The sequence below is a fragment of the Pseudochaenichthys georgianus genome, chromosome 13 (assembly GCF_902827115.2).
Source record: "Pseudochaenichthys georgianus chromosome 13, fPseGeo1.2, whole genome shotgun sequence".
In the NCBI taxonomy this organism is placed as follows: Eukaryota; Metazoa; Chordata; class Actinopteri; order Perciformes; family Channichthyidae; genus Pseudochaenichthys; species Pseudochaenichthys georgianus.
The window spans coordinates 4,576,405-4,590,591 of record NC_047515.1 but is presented as its reverse complement, the minus strand read 5'-3'; positions in this window follow the sequence as shown (position 1 = coordinate 4,590,591).

Below are 14,187 nucleotides of genomic sequence, written 5' to 3'. Positions count from 1 at the left end.
TCTCCTCTACCACTGACAGGAAATTCTTGAAGCTAGGCGTGTCAATCAAAGACAGAGGCAGATTGCATGAAATGATGAGATCCTGTATTATGGATTCAGTAATGGCCTTCTGTCTGGGATGGCTCTGGCTGTATATCTGCACACCTTTTGCCTGAGTCAAGAACGCATCAAGGCTGCTCTGTCCCTCTTCACTGGGCTGGTTTTTGATTTTGTTGAATTCAGAAAACCTGTACATGAACGACATGGAAAATGAATTAGGCTCTTAATTATAGTAATAAGATCTGGATGATATTGCTAACATTTTTATGTGTAGCAAAGCTAATCTAATCAATCTTTTATTTCTGAATATAGAGAGGGTTGCAAAAAGAAATACAGATGAAGTCAGAGTAACAGGAAAATATTGCTAACATTAGTCATGCAATAATTACTAATCATTAGGGGTGTAACGGTTCACAAACATTTCGGTTCGGTACGTACCTCGGTTTTTTGGTCACGGTTCGGTTCGGTACGTTTTCGGTACAGCAGAATTTTTTTTCACAAAACAAAACATATATATATTTTTTTATTATTATTAAACTGTGAATAATGTATTCACTCAAATAAATACAAAATATAATAAAATAAACATTAAGGTGCAGCATTTCGATGAACTGAAATAATCTGTATTTGAACTTTACTGTACAAGTACTCACAAAACAAACTATTAGTTTTGGGTTTTTAATTATTATTAAACTGTGAATATTCACTCAAATAAATACAAAATATAATCAAATGAACATTAAGGTGCAGCATTTCGATGAACTGAAATAATCTGTATCTGAACTGTACTGTACTGTACTGTACTGTACTGTACTGTACTGCCTAAGCAGCCAGTTTGACATTAGGACTTGCTTGTCATTGTATTTTCATGTTGTTTAAAGAAAGATGAACTTGTCCACATGGCTGCTGAAAGGGCAGATCTGCTGGCACTAGCAATGTCTCCTGCTGTGGAGAACACCCTCTCGCTAGGGACAGAGGTAGCAGTTACAACCAGGTAGCGCTTTGCTAACATGGCAACATAAGGATATTTGGCGTTTGTAATAGCTTTGGCTCGGTCTGAAGTTTTTGCGAGTGGTGGAGGCTAAATGCTAGCGGGAGTTGGGTTTGCACTTCAGTCTTTTTTCTTTTGGTACCGGTTATATTCACGTTCGGGTGATGCCTTTTCAAGAGTGTGCAAGTTTGATGTATTGCCAGCCGCGTAACCAATTTTAGTTGAACAATGCCGACAAACAGCTTTGGTTCGGTCCACCTGTCTTTGTCCGTCATCCTTGTACGTAACTGCGAAACCAAAATGTTCCCAAACCGGAGACTTCAATGATGCTGGAGGATTTTCGAGCTCAACTTTATCTGCGTTCGCCATTAATTTTCAAGAGTTCCTCAAATTACCGACTAAATTTGAACGCGTCCCTCTGACCAGCTCTCATAGCATGCCCTCTCATCCAATGGAATGACTTGCTCGCTCTATGATGCGCTGAGCCCAATGGGAGAAAATTACTCTGAATGCTGCGACGCAGCACCTCAGATTACTTCCAAGAAGTTGTTCACTTTCTCAATTTTTTACGTTTAACGTTATATTCGTTCGGTACACTTCGGTACACACGTGTACCGAACCGAAGGGCCCGTACCGAATAATTTCGGTACGGGTACGTGTACCGTTACACCCCTACTAATCATCCAATCACAGTTATAGTAGGCTTCATCTGCTGGACACAAAATGAACACCATTTACCAAATCATGCAAGTGGCTGGTACTGTATGTTGCACGCACCAGCCAAAAATAACAATGGCAATCTATTGAGTGGCTGGTAACATTTCAACATTCACTAGGCTAGCCATTTGGCCAGTGGACAAAAATGTTAAAATTTGACCTCTGCAACCGTATTGTTTAATTACACTGGATCTCTAATGACATCTTTTAAGTCTACTATTAATAAACATATTCCTCTATCCTCTCACTCAAACCCAGTGTAATGGTAGCCTGATAAACCTGTAACATTAACGTTACGTGGTCAACAATAAACCTGTAACCTGCCTATAAACCGACAGATGTATTTATGTATGTAACTGTATTTTTCTACGTTTAACGTTAGCCAGTAGATGGTGGCAGCAGAACGTAATGATTAACGTTACCGACCTTTTTCATGTCATGTCAAGAGTTGGATGTCAACGCCACTCAACGCAAACAAGTGTGACAAGCAAACATTCACTCATCTTTTCAAATATTCAGTTACAAAGCTAGTAGCAAGCTAAGTTAACATTACATAGCTGATGCTGAGCTAAACATGTTTGCTAACCGTCCATATGCGTTGATGTGACTGACCTCTCCGGGTGAGTTTTCAAGTGCCTGATGAAATTTGACGTTGTTGCGCCAGCATCCTTGATTTTAATATTGCAGACTTTGCAGTGTGCGCTCCTTTTGTTGGTGCCGCCGGCGTTTTTTTCGAAGTTTTTATAGTTGAACCTAATTACAAGCGGTACAGCTGCAGGTGTGCCGCCGGTCACCATGGTGTTACCACGAGGTAGTGCGAGAGGCGCGCACCTGCGTAATGAGGTTAGCATGGTTACCATGAAAAAAAGGAAGGACACCCGTCAGACGTTTCAGAGTTTCCTCAATGTTAATACGCCAAAAATAGAAAACACAATGATTGTTCACGAGTCCCAAAACACGAGTCCAAGTTGAGTCCGAAGTCTTTTGAGCAGGAGTCCAAGTCAAGTCTGAAGTCTCTGTGTGCGCGACTTAAGTGCGACTCGAGTCCGAGTCACAAACTCGAGTCCCCGTCTCTGCTCTGAGTGTTAGCGAGGCTTGCTAATGTAAACAAAGACGTCCAAAACACGTCAGGCATTGTTTCTGATAGCAACTTTCTGTGGGTCCGCTGACGTCAGTTCGGATGGAAATCTGTATCCGCTCGTTGTACCCCCGTTTTTAAAAGATTTGGGTACGGAGGAAAAGAGAGAGGGTTTTATTTTTCTGACGCTGCGTGAGTTCCCCGACGCACCGGGGACACATGTTTAGGCTATGTATAAAAGACACCACAAAGTGCATTTTGCATGATAGGTCCCCTTTAAATAATAATAATAATAATGTGTTTTACTTGAACTGAAGCAGGGTGGTTTTTATCATCACACTGAAAATCAAAGGACTATATGTTGACTGATTGGACCAGTTCAACTACTCTAAGCTTCCTTTTCTTAATGTTGAATTCTGATTGCCTCAAGTTTGGTCTCACATTATTATTGTCCCCTTTCTTGGCAGGAACAGGTGTTAAAGATCGTTATTTCAAAGGTGCCTATTTTCTCTGACCCAGCAGGAGGCTGTTCCAAAAAGCAGGTCAACTACAATATCTAAAACTGTAGTTTAAGGTCAAAAGGTTTCAAAAAATACATCAACTATATTAAAACTACCGCAAAGTCAACATCAATGTATGGTGTAATCAGCGGTGTAGTGGGGATTTTTTTACTGGGGGGGGACACTATTTTCATTAGGTAATCCCAAACAATGCCACACAAGTGCGCACGCGCGGAGTGCACTCACAAAACGGGCAGACAGGTCCACAGAAACTACCGGTATGCTTAGTCCTACTTTAGATACTGTCAGTGGCGACTGGTCATTAGGGGCAGGTGGGGCACAGCCCCACCTAGTGTCAGCAGAAAGTATTACAAATAATGATTACAAAAAAATGCTAAAAAAATATATAAAATATATGTTAAGATCATGGTTAATCATCTGATTCGTCTATACATTGCTGTTTTAGTCTGTGCTCTTCTAATTAGTGTCTACAGTGTGTGCTATTGAGCTGTTTAGAGCCATGTGGGACAAAACACGATCCTGCCCCTCCCTCTCCCTGTTTAAGTCAATGGTGACTGTAAAAACTACACTGCGCATGCTCAGAGTATTGTCCTATTTAATGTGTGTGGCAAAAAAATAATGACCAGAGGGGCAAAGAGCTGCCATCCCCACCATACGTCATCTCACATAATTCAGAGCTGATTGGCTGTAAGTATGTGTGCCGCGAAAAGTGTGGTGTGTGAAGAGGAGACGAGAGAGCTGCAGCGTCCTAAAACCCGGAAGTAAGCTGCGCATGGCTTCCCTCCACAGAAAAACAATGAGATTTCTCCATAGGATTTTAGAAAATAGCTCAAAATAAGATCTGTGGGAAACAAACCTGTTAGATAAATGCACGTTTTGTTCAGCCGGTTAATATCCACATGTCTACCCTACTTTTATCATTTTCGAATCATAAATCTATTGATTAGATTAGATTTATGAGACTTTTGAAACTACAAGAAGATAAGGAGGACTTTTACAAAAAAGTAATAGAGATTTTTGTCCAGAGGGATAGGCAAATGGACTTCATCTTCAAGTCAAGGTAAGACTGCAATTGTATTGAAAATGGGATCTTACTAAGAGAGAACAATTCAATATTTAAATGATAAAATTACATTTTTTGGGTATCCTTCTGTTGAACTGTCTGTTTGAAATTAATTGAAGCATCAGACAAAAAAAGCTTTTGAAAATAATATTATATTTTGATTTAGGTCAAAATATAATATTTGTAAACCTGAAGAGTCAGAGCCAGAGCCTCACCAGCCATGAACCTCACTGCAGAAGCTTATATTTAGACATCTGAGTTTTTTGTGCCCCACCACCTTTGTACATATAGAAACGCCACTGGATACTGTACTGCAAAAAGCAGACTACGCTGTGCTCAACACACACACAGACTCAACCATGGACACACTGGCACATAAATTACATAAACAATTTATAGACCTAAATTGCATAAGCTACAGTATTGCAACTACTGTAAGCAGCTCTCTCTCTCTCTCTCAAACTCTCTCTCTCTCTCAAACTCATAACAAACAAACAAAATTCCCAAAGTTGTCCTGAAATTAAACGAAACGAAAAATATAGCCTACTTATGCGAACAACATTGAATCTGGACTTGAAATTATTCTGATTAGGCCTAGCCTGCATTGCTAATAAGCAGACAGCGCTGCTTTTCACACACACATACCTTGCGTTTTGAAGACTGATAAATCCGAAATGGATGAACAAACTTTGCAGCCCAGTTTCCCAGCTTTGCAGTCTATCCACGGGTATGCGTCTTGTTTCCTCCGTCCATGCATCTGGGAAAGGTGAGCTTGAGCTAGCCAGAGGAACGTTGCTAGCGCAGCTAACGTGCACGTTAGCTAGCATTATCCACGTCTTTAGGCGGCTCTTCTGATGATGTAGTGCTAGTAGCAGCTTCACTTGTAGCTTCGGTGCTGCTCTTTCTTCTTGTGAATTATATTCTTTTTAGAAAATATGTCAAGTAAAAAAATATTGCCTGCCATTATAGAGCTTTTTCGTAGCGTTCTTGAGGGAAAGAGCTGCCGCAAAATCGGCGGGCGGGTGTGTCACTGACACACCCCCAGCTGATGACGAATCATAATTCTTTAAGGAAATCGTTTTTATTTTGTATTATAATTACTGTGAAATGTATTATGTTGTTGTCATTATTACAACAAATACACACTTGCAACTGATAACACTGGCAATGATTTTATATTTATTAGACTATTAAAAAAAAGATCATGCTCCAAATAAGTGGGGATACGGCATACCCCCGCATCCAACGCCCACTACATCACTGGGTGTAATCCAATATACAAAATAAACTGGCACCTGTTGTCATAATAATGAGTTCATCTTTATTTTCTAACCAGTCACTGCCTGGAGGTTCTTTTTCCGTCACATTGAAAGGAAAACATCAGAATTTCCCTTTTTTTTGGAATAAAACAAAAAAGGTACCGTGCTTTTATGAGTCACGATTGCATCCCGTATTAAAAATAACAGATTTGTTTTAACCCTCCTATTGTCTTCGTTCCTCTCCCCTTACTTTGGTGTTCGCGTTCAAATTTGACCGGTCCTGTTTTAACTGCTGTTACATTAAAACAAAAACCATTAATAATCACCAAATGTCATTTAACACCCTTTCAAACCGTGCATATTGTATCACACAGTAGCGGCCGGCCCATAGGGGCGCTAGGGGCGCCGCCCCACTTCTTGCCAGATACAAAAACCAAAAAAATTAAATACAAGGTAAATATCATACAATTGGTATCACACAAATGTATAATCTACAATACAATCTCTTTTAAAATTGTGTTACGATGTCTAAAGTTACTGATAAGTCACATGTTTCCTGCCTGGCCTTGCCCATGGCAATAGTTTATCATTACCGGGCAGAGCCCCCGAGACAAACAGCAGCAACCAGCACGTTGCAAAAGTCTCAATAGTAAACTGTGCCGCCGAAACATAAGTTCAGCCAATCAGCGCCGTCAAATATTTTGGTCACGTGGGCGCTCACGTTGGCGCCCATGTTGCTTACGTGCGTTGACGTGAGTTGTTTTTTAGACTCGTGAGTGACCGAGGTGACGCAGTATTTGGATGAGAATGGTGTGCAGGTGGAGTCACCGGACCTCGCTCCGCAGTGCTCCGCACCCAATTCCGTGCAAGAGCTACTCTCCAATCCTTTTGAAAGGAGAAGTTTGGGAGATAAATTGATACTTAAAGACCTTGGACCGGACCAACCCGATTTGTATATCACACAGCAAGCTCGTGAAAAAGACAAAACGTATCAACAAGGCTTCTCACATGGCTAGCTGGATGCAAACAGGTAAATGCTATCTTTTGTTTCCCATGCTTGCTCTTCAAACAGCCGGGGACAGATATGATCTGTTCAGAAACTAGACAAAAGTTACACAAGTACAAACCACAGACTGTCTGTGTCATGGAGAATACAGTCGCTGGTTTATTTATGTCTGTATCAGGCCGTTGTTGTGAGTGTGGACGGTCGGAGCATATATAACGTTAGCTTAGCCAAGCTCCATTCAGAAAACAAGTATTCTAAAAGGTTTTTCGCCTGCCGCCTGTCTGCAGACTTGTCAAAGCATTAATTCATGGTTTTTACTAACCGGTATCAGTATGTTGTTAATTCGGCATCATTTTGACACGTGTATTACAATTAAATCACGGTACAATATGTTCATGTTGTTGTAGTTGTAGCTCCAGAGCCAGCGCGTCTTGTTTGAATGATGCGAGTAAACACAGCTGGCAGCCGCGGTGAAACTCGAGCGACTAGAGCGATGCGATAGGAGCGTTTAGAGCGAAGCGAATATTTGCATCGTCCGGTCTGAACGCAGCATAGCGAGCTCCGCGCTGCACTGGAAACGCGCCATTACATCACCAGAAGTCCTAATTTAAGGGGGCATTTCTTCCAAACATTTTTTTTTTACTCACTCACTTTATCAACAGCCCCACCAAAAATATTTTCCACCAGCCGCCACTGGTATCAGACTACTGGTATACATGAAAAACTGCAGTAAATATACAAAGAATAGACACTGAACATGTATTGCGTGTGCCAAGTGTGATCCATGTGGGGCAGTGCTTCTCAAAGTGTGGTCCGCGGACCACTGGTGGTCCGTGTGCGCCCCCTAGTGGTCCGTGAGTATATTGGTAACATTTCACATTTGAAATTAATTAATTAATTAAAGTTTTTCGCACTCTCGCGGTAATATCTCCGCAATGGAGCGAGCTTAAGTTTCACTTTCAATTGCATGATATAGCCCAGATAAACACCTTCATCACACATGTAGTCACTTGTTTGTACCATTTTCAGGCGATTTGTAAAAAACGATGTGTCTTTGGATATTTGTGGAGTTAGGTGGTCCTCGAGTGTTTTTTTATTGGTTAAGTGGTCCTTGGAAACACTGATGTGGGGGGGATGGGCACATAAGGGGGGGGGGGACACATCTAGAGTGTGTGGGTGTGTGTGTGTTTTATCTGATCCGGATGGTTACTAATTCCTTTTCTTTATGGCGGTCATGTTTGACCGGGAACACCATGGGTGTTACAAAGTTGACTAAATCATCCAGAATTCAATGAAAGTGGTGATCCGAAACTGTATTTATAAATATTGTGGAGATTCTGCAGGGTGTATGGGTTCAAGCAGTTAGGCTCTAGTCCTGGGTGGTCAACCATGCAGTTAATGGGTTCTGGAACTTGCAGCATGCGTGTTACAACCTATGAAGGTAAGATGTGTTACAAAACACATTTAGCAATTAAACCAACTATGGGAAAGGTTTATAAAATAAACATTCAATTACTAAGGAAGTAATACAAGTGCATATAATAGTCTATTGACTTTAAAAATATGTATGCTGTATATCTTGGTATATGTGTGCTACTGTTTGTGTTTTCAGCTAGCTGCTACTCTATAATAGACCATTATCTTATATAGATAAATATAAAATATCTATAGATTCAATTCAGGCAAAAAAATGTATAATCTTATGCAAGGCCCTGTGCGACCACAGTTTTTCGTCTCCTATGGCAACGGCCCTGTTCTTCAGACTTCTGATATTCTTCTGATATTTGTTGTGGACCACAAATATCCTACTATATGAGAAGTGTCATCCTTCAAGGTTATTTTACACATCATTTGATACATGTACAGTAAGTATTATCTTCATTTTTACCTAAGAAAAGTTCAACAGGTTTTATGTCCAATTTCATTTAAGCTAGCTAACATTACTATTGTGTAATTCATGATGTCATGATGTTATCATCTTGTATCATCGAATTAAAATACAGTAGTTTGCTAATACTAGTTCGCTAACTAAATATGCTAGCTAACAATACTGTATAGTTTGTGTCATGACTGTTGTTTGAGAGATGTGTTGGAGCCTTGCCACTATTGCCAGAGGTGGCACACGAGTGGTCAACTCTGTTGACTATAATCATGCAAGCAAATCAGCTGAGGAAGTTGGCAGTTGGGGAAGATCACCCCACAGTCATTACCTTTGACATGGCCCTCTATGAGAAGGTGGTGCAGCTCCTAGATGCCAGACCTGACCTGAAACCAGGCCCGGACTGGCCATCGGGAGGACTGGGAGGTTTCCCGATGGCCTGGCCTGTTAAGTGGCCTGCTGGCCTGAGGATTTTTTTTTAATGTATATATTGTGAACGCAACGCTGAGCAAATGTGGGTCTGACTCTGCCTCACAGAGGGTGACTGGCTGTCTACATGATGTGGCCTGCCGACATGGCCACTTTCATACAGATCATACTAATGCCCTTGATTGGTCTCTGTGTGTCATTCAAGCTCGGGAGGGTGTGTAGTGTATGTGTGGCGCGAGCGAGTGAGATAAAGCGCGCGCACCGGTTAGGGGAGAGTGGGGTAAGTTGAGCCATTTTTTAGTTATGCTGTCCTCTAAGCAAGGACAAATGACACATAGTAAAAATGAAAACACACACCTATAATTCAGGATGTCTCCTATCAATGGCAATGATAAGAATTCATATTTGATCAAGGGCAGTGAAAATATTACTTCTTAAAAAAAAAAAGTTTTGTGGCTCAACTTGCCCCACTGTAGGGGTAAGTTGATCCAGGTCAGGGGGTAAGTTGAACCACGGTTCAAACTTGGGCATATCTGTTCAAACCTGGGCATACCTACAACAAATCTTAAAGGTAACTATAAACAATAAATAACAAACCAAATACAAGCTTAGTTTTTCAAATATTTTTAGTATAAATTTCGATTGAATTGATTGATTTTTTTTTAACATGTTAAAAGGAAAAGTAATCATACAAATGGTGAGACAATTTCATACATCTTACCAATCAAAGACAGGGTAAATTCAACTTTAAATGTAGCCTACAATGAGCTCTTATTATCAACTTGGCCTACTTTCATTCATTTCTCCATTGAAAAACTGGCTCAACTTACCCCAAGGCCCATGGTTCACTTTACCCCATAGCCACCATTTTATAAAATTCAGAGTCATATTTGACTTAATGATTCACATGGTTTAATACACTGCTAACACATCAACATATACAATATAAGTGTTTAAACCTGGATACTTTTTTTTTGACATGACAGCCGATATAGCTGACATCTAGAAAATGTACTTTGACAAGCAAAAAACGTTTTTTTCTAAAAATGTTTACTTTCCAGAACACAATGAGGATCTCTCTTTCACAGGCAAGGAGAAATGGGAGGAGCTTGCATAATTTCTGGTCACGTGATTACAACTATAAGGGGTTGCTTGGTTACAGGGGGTGGTTCAACTTACCCACTGGCTCAACTTACCCCTCTCTCCCCTACATGTATTGTTGTTGTTAGCATCTGGTGCTAGCTGCGCTAACGGATATCAGGAGCTTTTTCAACAACAAGGTGGTTGGAGAGTCCTCTCCAGTCAGACTGAGAGACTGATAACTATACAGCTCAGGTGAGGTAAAGGACTCTCTGAGTGTTTAGATAGTTAACTTAGTCTAAGTTATCTCTGTGGGTCTCAAACGGTTTGGTCACCATTTATGTAAACACATATTTCCATTTGAGGGGGGAGTGATTAGTAAAATATGCATGAATAATAAAAAAAAAAACGTTAACTAGGTGAAAAAAGGCAAGATAAACTATTAAAACTTGTTGAGAGCTGAAACTAGTCTTTGCTTCTGCCTCAAAGAGGAGCAGGAGGGAGAGGGGGAGACAGGTGAGGCTGGTTCAGGAGCACAGACACACTCACAACTATAAATGAACCAAAAACAAATAAATAAACAAGTTTCAATGTTTTTTCATATTGGATATGGTATGTTATTGGTTATGGCCATGTTTTTATGATTATTTAAATGTATACAGTTATGTTTCATATGGGTGTAGTCTCTTTATTTACCCCTCAAAATGCACCAGATTGATGCATTCAAAAAAACAACCCCCCCCCCTATAGGATTTGAGGTCCACCCCCACTTAAAATATGTTCACATAGGTTCCTAAATAGATTTGCACATTTTTTTAAATAGTAACCCATGTACATATGTTTATTTTTGGGTAGTAGATTTAGAGGGCTATCACTACGGGCAGAAACGCTGTAAAAATTGACAAATAAATCCAGCAAAATGGCACAAAAAACTGGTAGTGGCCTGGCTGGGTGTATAATTCCCGGCCTGACTTATTGTCCCAGTCCGGCCCTGCCTGAAACAGATGGTTGTTCCCAGACTGGGTGAGCTGCATGTCGTCATGGCTGCCCTCAGAGCTCTTGGTGCCTCCATGGAGAACTCGGGTATAGGTGATGCCTGGATGGAAGCAGATGTGTATGGTCCTGCCACAACAAGGCAAATCCTGAAATGCACACACTACAAGCGAGCTCTCCATGCCCACATCTACTCGTATGTAGCACTCTATGAAATGGCTCTGGAGGAGTTCTTCAAGGACAACCCACAACTGAAATATGTGTGCCTGAAGGCAACAGAGAGAGTAGAAGCTGGCTGCTCGGAGGGTAAAGACATCAAGGCTGAATCTGTGAAGCAAGTCAACAGGACCCTCCTGGAAGCCACTGCTGAAGTCACAGCATTCCAAGAATGGGAGGAACAAAAATCCCAGCATGCAATGTTCAAGGCCATGATGAGCTACCTACATCGGGTGGAAACAATCCTGTTCTTCGTAGCAGCAACTCAGAATGCTGACCTTGAACTCCATCTGCAGGCTGGAGAAGCACTGAGCAAGCTGTTTTTTTCCATGGATCGCATCAAGTACAAAAGACTCTGGCCAAGATACATCGCAGACATGCATGACTTGAGGATCAATCACCCTCAGACCTGGGAGGAACTACACGCAGGTAATATATCCGTCACCAAGAGTGTCATTCCCTTTGTGTCTGTTGGGGCAGACCACGCATGCGAACATCTGAACAAGCTGATGAAGATTCACTCTGGGATTATTGGCATCTCTAACAATGCCAATGCCAGACAGAGATTTTTCATGGTCACACCAGAACTTTCACGTCTGTCGAAAGAGTTCAAGAGTCAATTTGACATGGAAGCTGACAAAAGCACAGAGCACCATGAGCTTGGGCCAAGTGCAGTCAAGAGGGCACATGGTACAATCGACAAGATCAAGGCAGCCATACTCAGTCATGGAAACCCCTTTACCACTGAAGGTGACAAGCTGTACAATGTAATCACACTTGCCTACATACCAGATGAGTATGTACCACAGATCTTGAATGCTGATGTCACTGGCCAGAAGTTGTATGAAGACTACGTGTCAGAGCGGATCAATGGAGATGTCAGCCTCTGGGCCCCTGTGAAGAAAGTGAACAATAAGATGTTCCTGTCTGGGAACAAGAAGATTACAGTGAAACTCAGAGACAATACTGTGGATCTGAAGGAGACCAAGGACCTGTTTGCAAGGCTGATGGTACTTGCCAGATCAAACCGAGACATAAACTAGAAAGAGGCCATAGGAAACTATGAATTTACTCTAACACCAAGGGCACTGTTTGCTTCTAATGGAACAATCCTGCCATGCCATGACAAGTCCAAGTTAATCAGTCTCCTTGAGAAGCTGACAAGAGAAGATGTGCCCCATGAAGACCATCAGCTGCCTCAAACTGGAAGTACTACCCACCAAGATGCAATGGATACAGGATTCATAGACACCACATCTACTGATCAGCCAAGTCGAAAGATAGCACTGGTGGACGGCATGGTGCGTGTGCAGAGGCTGAGCAAAAAAACAGCCACTGTAGTGACAGTCAAGGATCTGAGTGGCTGCTTCAATGACAGACTGATGTCACTAACAAGAGACTATGATGAAATCATCCTTGTGTTCGACACATACAGGACAGATTCTCTGAAGAGTGCAACCAGAGATAAACGAAGACAAGGAAAAGCTATCCAGTACCAAGTCAGAGATGACACCAACATCAAACACATCCCACTGAGCAGGTTCCTCTCTCATGACCAGACGAAGGCCGATCTGACTGATTATCTTGCAGCCAAAATTCTAGAATACAACAGGGGATCCTCCAAGCTGATCATCACGTCAGCTTCTGGGAACACTAGGAGCAACAAAGACCTGCTCTTTGAAGAAAATAACCAGGAAGAAGCAGACACGCTGCTGATCCACCAGGCTGTGCTGGCATCACACCGAAACCCAGCTGATGCACAGTTGATGTTCTTCTCACCAGATACAGACATTCTAGTGCTAGTCACAGCAAACTATGATCTCTTGCTGAAGAACACATCAAATTGGATGGCCTCTGGTGTTGTGCAGATTGAACCACTGTGGCGAGCTCTAGGTAAAGAAAGAGCAAAGGCATTGCCAGCTTTCCATGCATTCACTGGGGCCGACAACACAGGCAGATTCTCCCGCATAGGAAAGGCAACCTGGCTGCAGATCTATTTAAAAGCAGACGAAGATATTATCAATGCTCTGCAGATACTTTTGGATGAAGCAGAAGTGGCGGAAGGAATGCTGTCCACTCTGGCTTCCTTTGTATGTGCAGCCTACTCACCCAAGGGTATCAACATAAAGACAATCCCTGAACTACGATGGCATCTCTTCTGCAAACACAGGGCAGAGAGTGACAAGCTCCCTCCAACACTTGGAGCGCTGAAGCAGCATATTTTGAGGGTCCATGTCCAAACCAGGGTATGGGCACAGGCAGCCATTGCTCTTCAGGATCCGCAGCTGGACCCCCTGCACAATGGGTACTTCAGAGACTCGGATGGCATGAAACCAACAACCACAGAGGTCCTCCCAGCCCCAAAGGCCATCATTGAGATGGTCCAATGCAGATGTAAATCTAATTGTTCTTCTGGAAGATGTTCGTGCAGAGCTAATGACTTAGCCTGTACTGATATGTGTCATTGCAGTAGCCAGTGCCAGAACGACGATGATTCCCATGCCATGATGGATGAAAGTGTTGATGATGATAGTGATGATGATGCATAGATGTGTATACATTTAGATGTCTAATTAAGAAGGTTGCTTATTTTCTGTGGACACAAAATGTGCATGTCATGATGATACTGAAGTTCACCATTTTAAACTCAGTTTAATCAGTTATTGTCAATTATCTGTTAAGTCCTCAATAAAAGTTATGTTAACATGCAATTTAGTGAGTTCTACCTCATTATTTGTGGCACCATTGCAGTTAAAATCAATGTTCTAGCTTATTTAGAAGTCAAGATATTACAAAACCTACATTTTACGGCGGCCATTTTGGAAATTCCAAAATGGCCGCCATATAAACACCTGGGCAAATGGAAACATGGATTTTCTGAATCCTTATACAATATCCTTTCCAAAAATGTATAGT